We start from the raw sequence: 20389 nt of genomic DNA, 5'->3' as shown, positions 1-20389 counted from the left end.
GTACCTCTCAAGACCACGAGGCTGTAGGACTGAGTTCCTGTTTACCTGCTGGCTGTCAGTCAGCCGGGTATCACCCACCGTTCTGTTCCGAAAGTCACGTACATTTTCTGGCTGGTTGTTCCATCCATTGTCAAAGCTAACCACAGCAGGTGGAGCCCCTCTGGTGCTTCGACTCTCTTGCCTCTTTTCTATCCCATTTCTCTGACTTCAGGCAGAAAAGAGTCTCTGCTTTTGAGGGTTCATGTGATCTCACTGGGCTCAGCAGTGGCTAATTCAGGACACCATTCGCTATATACTGATTCATACTCAGTTTCTTGGATTTGCCATAATTGAAGCAGAAAATTCATAGAGTGTACGTCTGTAGCTTTCGCTTTTTCTTATTTCTAGTTGCTACTGGTAACAGGAATGTGTGCATTCCTGAAAAAAAAACCAGAAATCTACCATCTTCCAAGGTAAGCTCTCTCTGCTACCCACTGTCTCATTCTCCATGCTACTTAACCTTCTGAGCATAACACAGGAAACAACCTAACTTCTTGGTTAACTTGTGTTTGAGAAAAACTTTCTGGGCATTTTTTAGTTTTAAATGACTCCCATTGACTTGGTCTTAACATTTCTTCCCTCCTTTTCATGTTCATTTCAACAGCTGATGTCAGTGCAGGAATGAAACACGAGAAGGGTATGGACCATTGCGTGTGATGGGTCTTTGCATGTAAGTGTGCACAGGAAGCTGTGAGGCAGCCACTCTTCCGTTGAACTGTGAATCCCTGCTTGCCCCGGTATTTAATTTTGTGTCCATATCTTTGGAGAGAGTATGATGAATTGGAAAGAACAAACCTTTTATCGTCAGCAAATTCAAATTCGAATTATGACTCCAAACACAAAACAGCTACACATCCCTTAAAATGCCCAAGCCTCAGTTTCTTCACAATAAGGGTTCGTCTCTCACTAATGTGACTTCCTATTATCGCTTCTCAGTCAACTCGGAAACAATCTGGGAACAGAGGTTTTCCTATACATTTCTGAATCCCCAGAGTCTACACACACACACACACACACACACACACTTAGAGTTCTTCATAGAATTGTGGTCAGCAGAAGTTATTGTTTGATTTGGTCACCAAAGAAGACATTTGTTCAATGGTAAGAATGAGAAAGATTAGGTAGATGCAATGAGAGAAAGAGGGAGTATATAAATCACTGAGTCCAGAGGCCCAGAAGGGACTGAGAGCAGATCTGTGGAAAGATTTTTAATCAGTTCAGCTCTTGCTGTGAGGAAGGGAGTGAAAAAAATTTTAAATTAGGGTCTGACCCTTTCTTGGGCATTTCCATATAAGAGATAAATAGGTTTTAGAAAAAGGAATACTGTAGGGTGTCAGGAGGAGGTAGAAAACCAGAGAAAGAGAGAGATGGAGAGTGAGAGAGAGAGGGAGAGAATTTCTAACTTTTTTTGGGGCCATTCTTTTCCATACTTGCCCACACTCCTACAATTTCCCCCTGGGGAGCACCTTGCTTTTCATCCAGTCTCCCGTGGCTAACTTCTGCGAGGCAACAGGAATCCCTGAGGTACTCCTAACCCCTCAGTGAAAGAAGAGCAAGCGGTGAGAGGCCATTGTTAATCAGGTCTCCTCACAAAGGCCCAGTGAGCACGTGAGGCAGCAGGTGCCCAGAGAAGGACCTCTGTCTCTGACATGAACAATGTCGACCTCAGGAAGCCCAGTGAGGTCTCATCACCACCAGTGCAGAGAGCTGGGTGGTGCTGTGAGGGCACTAGCAGGTTAAAAATGTCTGATTTTCTCCAAACAGGTTTCTGGTAATGTAGGAAGAAATTACACATTTTTGAATACTGTAAGGCCTGCTGGGGTGAGGCTGAGGCCGAGACAGGGGAGGTGAATGAATCTGTACTCAGAGAAAATGAGTGGAAACCTGGCAGCTAAGTTACACTTGCATGTACTTTTGTTTTTCAAAAATAAGCCCATGTCTTTGTGGAAGATCAACGCCACAGGAATCAAAGTTCACTGCTGACAGATAAGAATGTTTAGAAGAACAGTGGCTTGTTGAAAATTTTGACTGGAAGAAAAACACGCAGATGATCTCTTGAAAACAGAAAGAGAGAGAAGATGTATAGATTCAGTTGTTTTTCCTAGACTGACTCAACCTTGAGAACTAGCATTACATCTATGCAAGGTCTTACCCAGTGAAGAATGTGGATGCTATTGCTAAGTATGTTTTAATCTGAAAAATTGAAAACATATTTATTTGGGGGAATCCTTACAAGATACTGGTTTTTAGTGACAGGGTCAGGCCTCTGGTGACCCTCCTTTTCTCAGATATCACTTTCATCAGTAGTGTTAGCACTTGTGAATCTCTTTCATTTATGTCTTCTCAAGGGCAAGAAAGGAAAGAACTTTGCAAAATTTAAGCATTAGGCCACTGAGCAGGTTAAAGGGAAATTGCTATTGTTTCTAGACAGGAAGTCTAGACAAAAATGCTACGAAAAATATCAAATTTAGGAGTCCTGGCTCACCTCTAGCCATCCCTCTTGGTTGGCATCTATATGCCTCTTGGGTGCATCAGCTGATACATGTGCATGTGAATTTAGGACCACTGGGGTCTTGGACTCGAGTCTATAGCAGCAGAAAAATGGAAACAACCAGGAAAGTCCAAAGCCCAAATTCCAGTATCCCTTGCTTGTCTGTTTCTTGTTTTATCTGTAATTATCCTGAATAGGAGCCTGAAACCCCAGAGACCCAGGATTAGAAGAGGCTCCTCCCTGGGGCCATAGGGGTCCAGGGGTTCTTCCCCTATGATTCACTTCCCAGGACCACCTGAGCTTTCTGGTGAGTACCCCTTTGAACTTGCCTCTACTTTAGGATGGCCTTCTTCAGATTTGGGAATCTGGCTAGTGGATTTCCTCTTGGTGTGCACCTGACTTAATTTCTGGACCAACACTTAGCTTTAGTGACTCTGCCTTATAGCACGACTGTGGATAAAAGGCATGAATATTCTAGATCCCTCCCTGTGGCATGCTACTGGGATAAGGTCCTTCCTTAGTCCTTTAAATTTTTTTAAAAATGTTTATTTAATTTCTGAGAGACAGAGCATGAACAGGAGAGGGGCAGACAGAGAGGGAGATACAGAATCTGAAGCAGGCTCCAGGCTCTGAGCCGTCAGCATAGAGCCCAACACAAAGCTCAAACTCATAGACAGTGAGATCATGACCTGAGCCAAAGTCAGATGCTTAACCAACTGAGCCACTGATGCACCCCTAGTCCTTTTAAAAAGGGAAACCATAGGGAGAATGAATAGAAAAGTGGCTATCTGTGTCCAAGAAATGTAGGAGTTGATATGAATGGATCAAGAATTCAGTTTTGGTCTTTTGTTTGTTTTTAGGATCTAGAGGTTCAAACATGTTTCTCAGCAGAAGAGAATTGCCAGGGAGGAAGGAGAAACATATAAGGTGCAAAAGAAAAGGAATTATTAATAGGAAAAAAGCCCAGAGGAGGCAGATGGGAAAGCATGACAAGAGAGCATACCCTCCTGAAAAGAAGAAACACACCTCTCATCTAATAGAAAAATAAAAGATGATAATGTATGAAGATATAGAGAAACTGAGTAGGCAAGGAGCACTGTAGGTGATATTTATTTTGATTGGCCTTAATATTTCCTAGGAATAGTGATTTCAGAATGATATAAAGGGGGGCTGCACCAAAATTCAGAATAATCCTAGACAAGATCTGGGATATCACAAGCGGTGTATCGCAGGCTTAATTTATTAGTGAATAAAATGTTCCAGAAAATCTAATGTCACAAGCACCCACCTGTTCCAACAGCATGTAGCTCAGTCTTTTCTTGTAATATCCATACCACTTACTTCGTCCAAAGACACCTGGGGGGATCATGCAAATCCAGGATGAAGGCAGGGGTGGGAGGCAAGCATACCCTCTCACACGAATCAGGATGGTAGGCTTGTGGCTCCAGGGCTACCTCGCACCCACCAGTCAGCTCTTGGCTCTCCTCTCTGTCCTCTATGTGCTTCTGCTTTCTTTGCCAGCTTTTTCAGGGAGGCAAACCACAGCAAAGCTCCTGGGCCCTTGTGAAGTGGTCCTTCCCAGCACTGATGTCTGCTCCTCATGGCATGCAGGCACTCTAGTTCACGGAGGAGAGGAGAATAGATCAACAGAGAGCCAGGCAGCTGGGGCCAGCTCACCCCAAACCTAGAACTTCTAGCTACAGATGAAGTAGCATAGAAGATGAATCTATGCTGGCTCTTAGTTCAGTCCATTCTGCCAAACTTCTTGTCTCAAAATGATTTTCCTCAGGAATCTCATTATCTTGTTTTTGTCTTGTCCTTCAAGGACTCTTATTCTTATATCAGTATATACTCAACCAATAGGTTAGATTTTTGTCCACAAGACTCCTTGACTCATGACAAGGAAAGGGCATGGAAGGATGTCTATCTAAGTAACTCAGCCCAGGCATGAAGCAGATTCCCTAAAGTACCACCCTTGACTTGACTGAAGAGTGTGCTGACCATGCTAATTCCCAAATGAGCATAATGAACTCATGCAATTTGGTGAGTGGGAATAAAATAAAGTGATGTTGGACTTCATTCTGACCTTCCTGAGAAATTAACCAAACTTTTTAAGGGTTAGGAATGAGGCACTTCCTTCTGAGTTAACTGGATATTTCATTCCTATGACAGCAGTTCTCAAAACCACTCCATAACTGTCCATATGAGTCAGTAGAGGAGAATAAAAAAAACACTATAATTTTGAGATGTAGCCTTACACTGGTTGAAAGCTAAAATTTGCACTCCTATTGTGCTCTGGAAAATTCCAAAGAAATTAACATACCTTCAATCTATGCCACCTCAGGTTCATGTAGACAAAAGAACACCCTTCCCCACCAATCCACAACTCAGTATTTCACAGTGTCTGATGAAATGAGCTGTAATATAATACAGTATATTAAAACACATGATGAAATGGCTATAGTGAGTGAGTCAGCTCGTAAAACAAATAAACAAAAAAAAAATGGAATGAGATTCAGAGGAACTTGAGGTAATAGAATTATCATCCAATATATTAAATAAGCCTATTTTAGAAGTGAAGAACAGAGGCACCTGGGTGGCTGAGTCTGGTAAGCATCCAACTCTTGGTTTCAGCTCAGGTCATGATCCTCTGGTGACAGTGTGGAGCCCACTTGGGATTCTTTCCCTCTCTTCCTCTCTCGGTCCCTCCCTTGCTCATGTTCTCTTTTTCTCTCTCTCTCTCAAAATAAATAAATAAACTCTAAAAAATAAAGAACAGAGAAGAAGACATGGGAAAGAAGCAACATAGTCCAAAAACATTGTGAGCACATTTGAAGAAAGACCTGGAATGTAAACAAATGGAAATCATCATCATTGACATGAAAAACTCAATGGATTGGGTTATAGGAACCAAAGGAAAAAACAGCAATCTGAAGGTTAGGTCTGAAGTTATAAAGAATGGAGAACAGAGAGTCAAATGATAGAAAACATGAAAAGAAATTAAGAGATATGGAGGGTGAAGTGAAGACAAGTATATATTTAACTGAAGTAAATCACTGAAAACTTTTAGAATTAATGAAAGACATAAATCACCATATGCAGGAAATCAGAAATCTCTAGTATATTTATTGTAGACTTACTGGAGTAAACTGCAGAACATCAAAGACAAAAGAAGCTCTTAAGGGCAGTCAGAGGGAAAGATTGATGACCTGTAATAGAAGAATAACAAAAATAATGAACCTCTCAAAGCAACAATAGAAGCAAAAGAATGCAACAATATCTTCAGCTTATTAAGAAGAAATAAATGCCAAGACATATCTTTGTGCCTCCATAATTTATTGTTTTGGAACAAGTTTGAAATAGAAATATTTTCAGAAAACAGAGAGTTTTCCTTGAGTTGATATTTGCTAATGCAACCTTCAAAGGATCTACTGAAGAAACTGAATCCAGAAGTAATAGCTAGAGAGTGAAATAATGGTGAATAAAGAAACTGATGAAACACAAAAAATCCAATAGACAATGACTATAAGATTATAGTAATAGCAGTCATAACAGAGAAGAAGAATATTTAATTAAAGAATTAAAGAGCACTATTCTAACAAAATAAATCATTGGGCAATTATGACAGGTATGAAGAAAAGATAATGATCAGAGTCGAGGTATCCTAGGATCCCTACATTGTGTGGTAGAAGAATGGAGATATGGATTCAGTTCCGACTCTGATGGGTTAACCATGTGTGGTAGACATTGAGAGTGTTCTGCAATATCTCTTTCAGCTCTTCGTCCAAACATCCTGCTCCCCACTTTCCTTGCAGTTTGGAATAGCCATACTATTATTTCTGGGCAAGGAAATGTGTCTGATGGTGATATGGGTCTATCATTTCAGGCCCTGACAATCCACTTGCACAACCCTTTGGCTTCTATGCCTCCTGACGTCCTTGTTATGTTATGTACCTTGACTCTTGTGTCAGCCCATCTCCAATGGCTGGCCAATGTTGGGAAGTAAATCACTGAAAACTTGATTGATATCTACAAGGCTTCCAACTGTATTTTTAAGATTCTAGTTCTTGAACAAAGAGGCCAGTACTGAGACATTCATTATGTTATATGTTATATACCCCTGTGAATTTCTGAAATATTTCATGACTAATAAAAAGTGATATCAAGAGCTTGTGCTTTGCAATCAAATAGATCTGAGTTCAGATTCCACCTATTCATCTCATTTACATGACAAATTACCCCTCACTGAACCTGTGTCCCCTTACCTATCATTAAGAATAAGAATTCTACTGTCCCTCTTTAGAGTGTCTATCCTGGTACCTACCTCTTTAAAGAGGCTCAGTCTATGCTAAGTTAAAAAATAAAATTTGGAGAAGAGAAGATCAGTAGAATACAATGTTGAAAGGATGGGAGAAGTTATAAAACCATCTGGTGGGCAATTTAAACCAGAAAAGTTCACTGAGAGATGAGAGTTCTTGTAGTAGTTTTCTGAAAGCTTCAGAGAGGATCAATAAGTTAGTGAATTGTAACTCCAAGGGTGAGGATAGGAGTAGTGGTCTCCTTTGGAGATGCTTTTTAAGGGAAATGTGTGCCTATGGAAAATCTAAATCACAGTGTGAAGTGGTAGCAGAACATTTGTAGAAAGGCATTGGCTCTCAAAAGGATCAATTATTTGATTGATGATTATTTTATTTTATTTATTTTGTTTATTTTTTATTTATTAACATTAACATTAGTTTCAGGTGTACATTATAATGATTCAACAATTCTATACATTTCTCAGTGCTCATCAACTGTATTCTTAACCCCCTGTTTATTTCACCCACCCCCCACCCACCTTCCCTCTGGCAACCACCAGTTTGTTCTCCATATTTAAGGTTCTGCTCTTTTGTTTGCCTCTTTTTTTCTTTGTTCATTTATTTTGTTTCTTAAATTCCACATTTGAGCAAAATCATATAGTATTTTTCTGTCTCTGACTGACTTGTTTCACTTAGCATCATGCCGTCTATCCACTTTCTAAAAGGCAAGATTTCATTCTTTTTTACAGCTGAGGTTTAAAAAATGTCTTTTCTAAACTTTTTCAATTTTGCTAAAATAAATTGAAAAAAAAATGGATGGATGCAACCACAATGAAAACAATACATAAAGAAGGAAACAAAGAAAGATTTCAATTTACAATTAAAATGGCTTTACAAAGAGCTAATGCAAGAGTTGGTTAGGGGAGAAATGATCTGTGGAAGGCAGATAAGAATGGCCTCACAGAGCTCTTGTGGGGGCAGGAAGCTGTACACAGAAAGGTAAATTTGGAAACACAGGAGGACAGAAGTGAGAAGTGGTGGTGGGGGGTTTAGAGATGTGTTGGTATTAATCTTGAAAGAGTGGTAGGATCTACATGGATCGGACTTGGAGTGAGGGGTGGCTCTCCACCCCTTTTCCCTCAGAGTCTAGACTGGAAATTTCCTTTCTTGACTTGCTTAGTTTGTGAGGACAATGCAGATATTCTAAGTGAAAAGATTTAGTCCTATTAGTTACCTTTTACTTTAACGTTCAAAGATACTAACAGAAAGAGAAACCCAAGATGTCAAATACATTTCAGGACACTGGCATTGCCTCCTTCTAACTGAAGAGATCTCTTTAAATTAGATACAGAGGTTCTCAATCATGGTTACACGTTAGAAGTCCTTTGATGCTTTAAAAAAATAACTGTGCCTGGGTCCCCATGCTCAGAGATTCTCAAATATGTGGTCTCGAGTAGAGCCCATGTACACTTCTGTTTTAAAAACTTGGCAGGTGATTTTAATTTGTAGCACAGATAGGGAGACACTGGCCCAGAATTTCTCAAATCTCAGTCCACCTGCATATAGCTTACCATGTCTGATCCTAACACCATTGAATCAAACACTTGAAATTGGGAAGGATGAATCATGAATTGTTCTAATATGCGCCTCATGGACTCAAAGTTTGAGAACCACTGCTTTAGGACTAAAACATTCAGTTAATTCAGAAGAAAGTATTTTAGTCTTAACCCTTAAAAAGTTTAGATGGATTTTCCAAGAGGGAACAGAAAAATGCTCAGCATCATTTCATTTGACTCCCACTCATCAAATGCCATGAATTCAGTAATCTCCTTTGGGAATTAGTGTGGTCAGTACACTCTTCAGTCAAACTGAAGGGTGGTCCTTGGAGAATCTTTTTTCAGAGATTCTTGAGCTTTGCCACAATAAAGGACTCTAGCTTTAACTGGCATCCTGTTCTCTGATTTCTTTTCTCCAACTTTTGACTTCACATGGAGCCTTTACTTTTGATCACAAAAACCCTCTGCTTTGTTGGGTTAGCTGCCTAATTGAGTCTTCTCATCGGATGATCTGCTACTTCCTAAAGAGTAAGACTTCTGAAACACACACATGACAAGAATGATTGCCTTTTTCTCAGGAGTCATTGGATATGGAAGCTCAACTAGCAAGACAAGATTTGTCTATATCAAATACACACTCCAGCAATAAACTTCAATCTAGCAATGGAATCATTGAATGGCTTGTTACACACTCCAGTAGTAAATGTCAATCTAACAATAGGATCGCTGAGACTGCTTTAGTGATTTTTCAATCTGTAGGCTTACAAAGACTGCAGAAAAGTAAGCTCTAACATATTTCTATTTGGCAAATGAAAAATATGAGATTAGGAGAGGTAAACGAATTTAGCCACATAAGCTCAGAAACGTAGTTGTGTAGCTGTGACTTGAACCTTGTTCATACTGAAACTAGAGTCTGGCCTTTTGCTTTTTCTTTACTATAACACACTGCAGTATAGTGAGGATTTTGTCTTGAAACCACTTGTTGGGATTCTTTGTATGAATTCTCAAGGAGTTTCAGTTATCTTACCTATAAAGATGCAAGTGTGTATCTCGACAAAGGATTACAAATGAGAAACCTGCAGAATACACCCAAACTAAAAACTAATTTTATTTGGAGAACTCAGGTTATGTCTGCACTTAAGAAGGGTGTGATAATCAATACTACTATTAACCAAACATGTCTCTACTCATCTTCCTCTGGCACATAATTAGATTAATCTTTGATCCCTTGTATTTATTTATATCAATGCAAGTTGCTTTGGCCAATTAAACTCACAACAATGTGGAGAACCAGTGCACATTTGACACATTCTTGTTTTCTGTCTGTCATGGAGAGTTAACAGCATTTGAGATGGTGGCTACTTAATTAGTCTGGGTACAGGAGTGAGGAACATGGAACAGAGCCCACAAGAAGCCCACAGCAAACAGGCAGCATTAGTAGGAAATAGTCTTGTATTGTTACAAATTTCTAAAATTGTGGTGATTGTTTGTTGCAGTAGCATATACCACCCTATCCTGACGCTAAAGAAATTAATATGTGGTAGTGAGTTCTACATTAAAACAACACCAAAAATAACAACAACCATCACAGAATATAAGTTGCATTTCCCTGGCGGTCATTTGGCAGGTGGTAGGTCAGCTTACATCAAAGCTAGTACACTGGTTTTCCGTCTTATCCAGTGGCAATCATTTGGTAAAAATATTACATGCGGTAACTGGAAGAAGTCAGAAAACAATACTAGTACCAAGCTGTCACATAAAGAAATAAGCTCTAAAAACAATGGACTCTTTTGCAGAAAGAAATGAAGGGTATAGAAAGAACTATGAAGTTCAGGGATGTGTAGGTTTGGAAGAGGTAGCTGCTTCTCAACCCAAAATAACTAAAGCATAAAACCAAAAAGGCTTTTGAAAAACAATTGACTAAAACGCAGCCTCATAACAATGATCAAATCAAGAGTACAGTTGGGCTGAGATAATTCAGAATATGGGTGATGGGCATGGAGGAGGGCACTCGTTGGGACGAGCACTGAGTGTTGTATATAAGCCATGAATCACGGGAATCTACCCCCAAAACCAAGAGCACACTGTATACACTATGTTAGCTGATTTGACAATAAATTACATTTTAAAAAAAGAATAACATATTCCTTAATTGGACAAATTGGCTCAGAGAAGGGTTGACAAGAAGGGCCTGTTGAAGCTTGCTGTGCTTAAGGGATCCACAATAAGTCAAGAATGCAAGAGTGAGAATCATGAGGCTGAGAACACACAGACCACGGACACACACACGCTTGTACATAATCTAGGATATATGACTAGAAGCAAACTTCAAATAGTACTTATTAGAATATAATATGTCATTGCCTCTCCTGGCTGTCCAATTTCGTGTTTGTAGACCCTAATATTTCTCAGCTTCCATAATTGTGTGGCCAATTTTATATAATAAATCTTTTTTCTTTCTTGGTATACATCCGATTGGTTCTGTTTCTCTGGAGAAACCCTGACTAAGACACCTTATTCGTTTTTATGAGAGTTACACAGCCAAAGAAACTTTCACCATGTACTAAGGAACGCATGATCATATTTATGGGAGAATTATATATATATATATATATATATAATTATGTGTGTGTATATATATACATATACACACACGTATATATACGTGTAAGCTGATTTTGAAAACATTGTCATTAATCATATTTTTGTTACATAAGAATGATGGCGAGTCTCCATATACTTCCTCCTTTATCTGGTCAATAAAGTAAGTGTCTGTGATACTAGCAAATATTACTACTTAACTAGTTGAACCGAAGGTTCATCCTCTGCTTTGCTAGTATCTGTCTCAGTTATATTTAATAAATAAACAAAGTCGTTCTTTCCATTTTTTGAGGATGCTTCAAAAGCAGTATCAGATAAATCACTACTTTTAAGTGAGTACACCGTACGTACAGTAGTGACCTCCGCATCCCATCTGAGTTGTGAAGAATATGCAGTAAGGTTATGTCAAACAACAAAATGTACTTTTCTGAGGAAGAAATTTGTTTACTGTGGTTCTTCTTGACTAGCAGCTTAAATCAACTCAATTTAAATCAAAATCAGCTGCCACGTACCCTTAGATCTATGAATAAAATATTGGCTAGTATACAGAGTGATGTCGATTAAAATTACTTTTGTTCTCTGCCTCAAACTTCTCTGAAAAATTGCCAACATCTAGCTGTTCATTACTTAGTGCAAAATAATGTCATTTATTCCATGCCATCAGACAGTGGGGATTGGTCCCCTGTAAGCATGTTCCTAAATAAAGTCAACTAACATCTTTTATACTAAACTTTTATTTTTAATGACCATTCTGTTCTTGGGTTACATTCTTTATAACTACATAGCACTTTATAGATTTAAATACATAAATAACATTCTTTAAGTACTGAAAATATGTAAGCACTGACAGACTTGAGCCTATTCTTGTTGGTTTAAGGTCAACCTCGACAAATTCTCACTTCCATACTCCAGAGACTTACAATCCAGGAACTATTGAGGTATGTGCAGATCTGCTTGTCCTTACTCTAAATGACTCTTAAATATTTGAGTGTTTACATATCCTTTTATTGGATTCATTGTCCCTTATTCTACTGTAAGCAGTGCTATCCATAGCTGTCAGTTCATTCATATTTTAGTCATAGTCAGAAACCAGCATGTCTACTGTGGAGACAGTGTTTCTCAGGGAGAAGGTGTTGAGAAAATTATTCTTAAAAATTCTACCTCACCACTTATTTGCCCGATTCTTGAAGAAGCTCAAAGTGTGGTATTTTTATGTTAGTTCAGGATGACTTCTGTTGTTATTATAAGGGTGGGTTAGCATTTTATTGTTTGTCTTCTTTTTAAAATTTTTTCTAATGATTTCTTTATTTTTGAGAGAGAGAGAGAGAGAGAGAGAGAGAGAGAGAGAGAGAGAGAGAGAGAGAGAAACAGCGTGAGTAGGGGAGGGTCAGAGAGAGAGGGAGATACAGAATCCGAAGCAGGCTCCAGGCTCTGAGCTGTCAGCACAGAGCCTGATGCGGGGCTAGAACCCATGGACAGCGAAATCATGACCTGAGCTGAAGTCTCATGCTTAACCGACTGAGCCACCCAGGTGCCCCTTTTTGTTTGTTTTCTGCCATGGAAGAAGTCATGTTATAATGTGTGAGGCATGTAAGGTACCTGCGCCCAAATGTTTGAGACCTGTTGGTCTAACACATGTACTTTCTACAGTATATTCTAAAAGAAACTAGTTTTTATAGGATATTACTAGATGATATATGAGAATAAGGCTTTTTGGTTAAAGAAATTTGGGAAATAGAAAGTTATTTTATTACAGAATATTGCTATGCAATTATGGATTACACATTTCTATTTGAGAGTCATGAAAGTGATGGTGTACATCATAGATTACCAAGAGGGGTCACTGCCAGGATGCCCATGTCTTGTTGGCTCAGGATAGCCTTGGGTCATGTTTGCTGACAATCAGTCCTTTTTACATTTTTTATAATATTTTATACTCCCGTCACTCATTTCTCCCTCTCCTAACTCCCCATCTCTGGGAACTACCAATCTGTTCTTCTCTGTAATCTATGAGCTTGTTTTTTTTTTTTAACTTTTAATGTTTTGTATTTATTTTTGAGAGACAGAGAGAGACAGCTCAAGCAGGGGAGGGGCAGAGAGAGAGGGAGACAAAGGATCTCTAGCAGGCTCCAGGCTCTGAGTTTGTCAGCACAGAGCCCAACACGGGGCTCAAACCCACAAACCATGAAATCATGACCTGAGGCGAAGCTGGGCACTTAACGAACTAAGCCACCCAGGTGCCCCTCTATGAGCTTGTTTTAAAAAAATTATTATTATTATTTAGATTGTACATGTAAGAGAGATTATACAGTATCAGTCTTTCTCTGTCTGACTTATTTCACCTTATCATAATACCCTTGACATCCATCTATATTGTCACAAATGGCAAGATCTCATTCTTTTTTTATGGCTGATCAATATTCCTTTGGGTATATACACACGTGTATACACATATATACCTACATATATATCTCATAATTTTTTTAATCCATTCATCCATCAGTGGACACTTAAGTTGTCTCCATATTGGCTATTGTAAACAATGCTGCAATAAACATGGAGGTGCATGGATCTTTTCAAGTAGTATTTTTGCTTTCATCAAAAATAACAGTAAGAGGAATTGCTGGATCATATGGTAGCTCTATTTTTAATTGTTTGAGGAGCTTCCATACCTTCGTCCACAGTGGCTTTACCAATTTAAGTGCATTTTACCAATTAAGAGTGAATAAGGCCTTTCTTTTCTCTACATTCTCCCCAACACTTGTCATTTTTGTCTTTTTGATACTAGCTATTCTAACAGGTGTGAAGTGTTATCTCACTCTGGTTTTGATTTGCATTTCTGTGATGATTAATAATGTTGAAGATCTTTTGGCCAGCTGTTATGTCTTTGTTGGAAAAGTGTCTACTTAGACTTCTGCCCATTTTTTAATGAATTTTTTCTTTTTCTTTCTTTTTTGTCCTTTCTTTGTCTTTCTTCCTTTATTCTTTCATTTCTTTCTTTCCGTTCTTTCCCTTCATTCCCTTTCCTCCCTTCCCTACTCTCTTCCTTCCTTCCTTCCTTCCATCTTTCCTTCCTTCCTTCCTTCCCCTTCTCTTTCTCTCTCCCTTCTTCCCTCCCTGCTTCCTATCTTTCCCTTTCCTTCTTTTCTTCCTTCCTTCCGCTCTCTTTCTCTCTCTTTCTTTCTTTCTTTCTTTCTTTCTTTCTTCTTTCTTTCTTTCTTTCTTTCTTTCTTTCTTTCTTTCTTTCTTTCTTTCTTTCTTTCTTTCTTTCTGCTATTGAATTGTGTAAATTCCTTATACACGATGGATATTAGTTCCTTATCAGATATATGGTTTGTAAATATTTTCTCCCTTTCTGTAGGTTTCTTTTTCATTTCGTTGACAATTTCTTTTGTTGTGCAGAGGTTTTTATAATTATGTAGTCCCATTAAAAATTTTTGCTTTTGTTGTTTTTGCTTTTGGTGTCAGATGCAAAAAATTATTATGAAGAATTATACCAAAGCACTTACCAGCTGTTTTCTCCTAGGTGTTTATGGTTTTAAGTTTTACATTCAAGTCTGTAATCCATTTTGAATTAACTTTTGTGTATGGTGTAAGATAGTGGTCAAGTTTCAGCCTTTTGTATGTGACTGTCCAGTTTTCCTGACTTTACTTATTTAAGAGACTGTCTTTCTCCATTGTATATTGTTGACCTCTTGGTTGTGAACTAATTGACCATATGGGTTTATTTATGGACTGTTCATTTTGTTCCATTGGTCTACATGTCTGTTTTTATGCCAGAATAGTATTGTTTTGATTACTGTAGCTTTGTTAAAGAATTTGAAATCAGAGAGCCTTCAGCTTTGGTCTTCTTTCTCAAAAGTGCTTTGTATATTTAGAGGGTTTTTCTTCTTTTAAAAAAATTTTTTTAATGTTTTATTTATTTTTGATACAGAGAGAGACAGAGCATGAGAGGTGGAGGGGCAGAGAGAGACGGAGACACAGAACCGGAAGCAGGCTCCAGGCTCTGAGCTGGCTGTCAGCACAGAGCCTGATGCGGGGCTTGAACCCACAAATGTGAGATCTGACCTGAGCTGAAGTTAGAGGCTTAACCGACTGAGCCACCCAGGTGCCCTGAGGGTTTTTTTTTCTCATGTGGTTCCATACAAATTTTAGAATTATTTGGTCTTTCTTTGAGATGGACCAAATAACTGAAATAACTGGAATAATTGGAATTTTGATAAGGATTGCACTGAATCTGTAGATTGCTTTGGGTAGTATGGATATTTTAACAATATTGACTCTCCCATTCCTGAGCATGTAATATTTTCCCATTTATTTGTGTTTTTCACAAATTTTGTTAATACACTATAGTTTTCAATATATAAGTCTTTCACCTCCTTGGTTAAATTTATTCTTAGGAGCTTTATTTTTTGATATAATTGAAAATGGGATTATTTTCTTTATTTTTCTTTCTGATAGTTCATTATTAGTGTTTAGAGACACAGCAGGGTTTTTTAATACTGATTTTGTGTCCTGCAACTTTACTGGATTTGTTTGTTAGTTTTCATAGTTTTTGATGGAGTTTTTAGGATATTCTATCTATAACACCACATCATCTGCAAATAGTGATATTTTCTCTTCTTTCCAGTTTGGATGCCCTTTATTTCTTCTCCTTGTCTAATTTCTCTGGCTAGGACTTCCAATACTATGTTGTATAGAAGTGGTAACAGTGAGTATCCTTGTCTTGTTCTTGATCTTAGAAGCAAGGCTTTCAGCTTTTTATGATTGAGTATGTTGTTAGCTATGGGCTTATTACATATGGTCTTTATTATACTCAGCTATGTTCCTTCTAAACCCACTATTTTGAGTTATCATAAATAAATGTTGGATATTGTTAAGTGTTTTTCTGTATCTATTGAGATGATTTTATGACTTTCATCCTTTATCTTATTAATGCAATCTATCACATTGACTTATTTGGTGATATTGGACTATACTTATATCTCTGGACTAAATCCCATTTGATCATGGTATAAGATTCTTGGAATATATTGTTGAATTCAGTTTACAAATATTTTGTTGAGGGTCTTTGCATTTATGTTCATTGGAGATATTGGCCTGTATTTGTGTGTGTGTGTGCATGTGTGTGCGTGTGTGTGTGTGTGTGTGTGTGTGTGTGTGGCATCTTTGTCTAGTTTGGTATGAAGGTATTGCTAGCCTCATAAAATGAACTTGGAAGAGTTCGCTCCTCCTCTATTTTTTTTTGGAAGAGTTTGAGAAGGATTAGTATTAATACTTCTTTGAATGTTTGGTAGAATTTACCAGTGAAGCTATCTATTTCTGGGCTTTTGTTTGTTGGAATGGTTTTGATCGCTGATTCAATCTCTTTACTTATTATTATATTGATTCAAGATGACTTTTTGTTGTTGTTATTCTAGTGGTTAGTTAGCTTTGTCTTTTTTTTAAGTGTGGTAACATAACCTAACATAAAATTTACCATTTTAACCATTTTTGAGGGGCATTCAGCACATTCCTTTGTTGTGCAACTATCACCACTCTCCACCTCCATAACATTCTCATGATCCCAAACATAAACCTCTGTGCCCATTAAACAATGGCTCCTCATTGCCCTTCCCTCTAGACCTTGGTAATTATTATTCCACCTTCTTTCCTATGAATTTGGCCATTCTAGGTGCCTCATATGAGGTAGGACAAAGTGCTTATTTCTCTTAGCAGAATATTTTCAAGGTTCATCCGTACTGCAGCATAGATCAAAATTTCACTTCTTTTTAAGATTAAACAGGACTGCATTGTAAGTGTATGCCAGATTCTGTTTATCTACTTTTTCATCATTGGGCATTTGGGTAGTTTCCACCTTTTGGCTATTGTGAATAATGCTGCTAGTAACATTTTGGTACAAGTCCCTGCTTTCAACTTTTTTGGATATAGCCAAAAGTGGAATTTTTGGATCATATTGTGATTCCATGTTTATATTTTTGAGAAACTGCCAGACTGATTTTCACAGCTGCTGTATCCTTTTAATTTCCACCAGTGATGTCTAAAGGTTCTAATTTCTGATCTTCATCAATACTTATTATTTACTTGTTTATTGATTTATTTTTTAGGTTTTTATTTAAATTTCAGTCAGTTACCATTAGGGATAACATGTTAGTGTTAATATTAGTTTCAGGTGTGCAATATAGCAATTCATTCAATATTTGTTCTTTAAATAAAAAAATAGGGGTTTCTGGGCGACTCAGCCGGTTAAGCACTGGACTTTAGTTCAGGTCATGATCTCATGGCTTTTGGGTTGGAGCCCCTCATCAGGCTCTGTGCTGACAGCTCAGAGCCTGGAGCCTGCTTCCGATTCTGTGTCTCCCTCTCTTTCTGCCCCTCCCTCAGCTTCTCTCTCTCTTTCTCTTTGTCTCTCAAAAATAAATAGATGTTAAAAAATAATAAAAGCGATCTTAATGGGTATGAGGTGATATCTCAGGTGACCTTTCAGTAATATAGTTTTAAATGTTAGTTGATTAGGCCAAGTGTTATGAGGATATACAGCATCTGAACAATGTTCAAGTTTAGTGTTCAAGTTTACCCATCTCTAGTTAAAATCTCCCAGGTATAAAATTAAACTAAGATATGTCCATTATCTGCATAAATACTGTACCATTCACTGTGTTGAGTGTCCCACCAGGCATAAGAGTACTGTCAAATGGTCATGATGAATTCCAGCCTATTTGAGAAATTAGGCCAAATGGCTCTTTAGGTGAGATGTGGAGGTAGTGATATTATGCTACATTTAAGTCTTTATTTCAGAACGTTTAAGGTAGTTTGCCATATACCATCATACTTGAGAGTCTTTGTCCTTGTGTTTAACACAGTGTTGTTTATTCTGCGAGGTCAGTATGTAAAACTAAAAAGGCATCTGCTATTCTGGATGGCTCCATCTAACTCACAAAAATCCTTCAAGCTCTAGGATATCTGACCACTGTATTTTGTATGGATGTGCTCCTTGGATCTGAATGGTCTTCAGATGTAACATCCTAAATGGTCACATACTCCTCTGCTCACCTTTCTCTCCTCTTAAGGAAGAAAGTGGCCTGGTCCATGGTCTTCCTTCATTAATTAATCGTTGCACTCTCCCTCTGGGCCTGGGGGTCTCGCTCCCCTCTTTCTCAGACAAACTCTTCCCAGCCCTTAGTGATTACTTCTATTTGGCTCTCAAGTTACCCTCCAGCCCACCCTGGATAAACACAACTCTAGCACATCGCAGAGGCTCAGAAAGTCGGCCTTCCCCTTAGTGCTCCTAGTATAAGTCGCCTTTCAAAAAGTGAGTAATGCAAGGTCAGATAGAGCTGAGCCAGTTGGTTCAAATTCCAGATCTCCTGAAGGCTTGTGGTCCTTCTACAATTGTAGGAGAGTATTGACAAAGGTAGAGTTTATCTTTGTTTCTGAGCCAAGACTAAATGCAAGAAAAATACGCTGAAACCACTTTCTTATTCTCTCTGTAAGGCAAATGTCTTTGTTAGGATGGTAAAAGTTAGAACAAATGTTCCGACTATAAATTTACATTTTTCTTTTTTTTCTCCTGACTTAATATGTGTTCAGCACAAGTTTATCTTGAGATTTTGCTACTAATATTGTGTTTTTTAAGCCTCATTGTTTTCCCATGTGTCTTTTAACCAAATAAATTAAGAGGATAGATGTACTTAAGAGCTGAAACTCCAAATGTAATCTTTCATAACTTAAAAGTATTGCAGTCTGGCCCTGTCTCCCAAACTCCAAATATTTATCTTAGGGACAATCTTTCTTGGCCTAGCAAATCAGGGCCAAGCTTTAATTTGGCAGGCAACCAAACCCTCCCAGGTGACTTTGATCCCTGAAAGACTGACTGCCTTTAAAAGGCTCATGTTTTATTAGAGGATGTGATTAAAACATGAAAGCAAGTGGTAAAATCATGGCCAAGGAGACCATCAGAATATATGGTCTACTCTCTAGAGAGGATTGATTTGAGGTCTATTAAAATGGAATTACGCTGGGCCATAACGCAGGGCAGTTGTGCTCTGAGCCGCATTACCCTGCATTTCCATATGTACTGCAACACTGTGTATGTGAGTGATCACATTGGCAAATTTGTATGTGCCAGCCCAGCTACAGAGGGAGGCTGCACTGCCCATAGAACTTTGTCCTACCTAGCCTTAATAAATAGTCATTTGTCTCTTCCTTCAGCCTCTCTGATCTTTAGGCCGGATAATTATCTTCTTCCCACTGTGCTCTATGAGTATCTTTGCCAAGACCCTTACCATGCTTGAATGTAAACGTTAACATTCTTATATGTCACACTTGGTAGATGATGAGCTCCTTAAGAACAGGAAATGAGTTCCATATGCTTTAATAGCCTCTGTCTCCAATATAATAGAAGGTGCTTAATAAATATTTGTCAAAGGAATGAGGATAAACTATGGGCAAAATTCCATGAATGGATTTGCTTAGTTGGTCTCCTGTCTGAGCCGCTCTCTGTCATGGTACTTAGCATATGCCTTTGTAAATATTTAGTGACTTAGCTGTCTCCTTGCCATGCTGTAAACTCCTTCAAGGCAGGAGCGGTAAGGTATTCATTCACCGATATGCTTCGTGTCCCTCTTGATAACAAGGGCTCAGCAGGTATTTGTAAAGCTTCAGCTGCCACCTCCCCTTGAACATGATTTTGCATTAGCTGTCACTACTCCCTCTATGTCATGCTCCATGAAATATCTCCCAGGTGGCTCTCTTTGGCCTCTGTATATTTGCACTGGCCATTCCCTCTGCTACCTTGAGCACTAGTCTTATCTCCTCACCTAACCCCTCATTTTCCTTTAGGTCCTGCTAAACCATTCCATCTTTCATATGGATTTGCAGGCATGCCTCTCAGGTTGAGCTAGGCGGTCCTGTGACATGGTCTCACAGTCACTGGTGTTTGAATTGGCATCACCTCTATTCTACTGTGTCATTTCTTCAGAATGGGACATTTTCCTTTCTGAACTGCGAAGTCCATGGACCTTGCCAGGAACTTACTTCTGTGCCTCAGTTTCCTGACTCAAGACAGACATGAGTTTAATATTTGTTAACTGATGTGAACTTAAGTTAATTAATGTTGCCAAGCACATGGGTGGCCGTTCAAGAAATGTTGACAAAATATTTTTTTTGATGGGGTTCTTCTACAAAATTCTTGAGCAGACTAGTAAATAGGCTGCTTTTCAGTGTTTAGGAAAGAAAATATAACATTGATTTCTAGGCAGCTACGTGGTTTCCCAAGAACCCATGTTCATGGTTGAGGCTGACTAATCTCATTACCTATTTGATAGAATACAAGATGGCAGATCAGTGGAATTCTACAGTGAGTGTCTGTCTACATTCAGCCAAGCATGAAATGGCCTTTCTCA

The sequence above is a fragment of the Suricata suricatta genome, chromosome 3 (assembly GCF_006229205.1).
Source record: "Suricata suricatta isolate VVHF042 chromosome 3, meerkat_22Aug2017_6uvM2_HiC, whole genome shotgun sequence".
Classification (NCBI taxonomy): domain Eukaryota; kingdom Metazoa; phylum Chordata; class Mammalia; order Carnivora; family Herpestidae; genus Suricata; species Suricata suricatta.
This window is presented reverse-complemented; position numbering follows the sequence as displayed.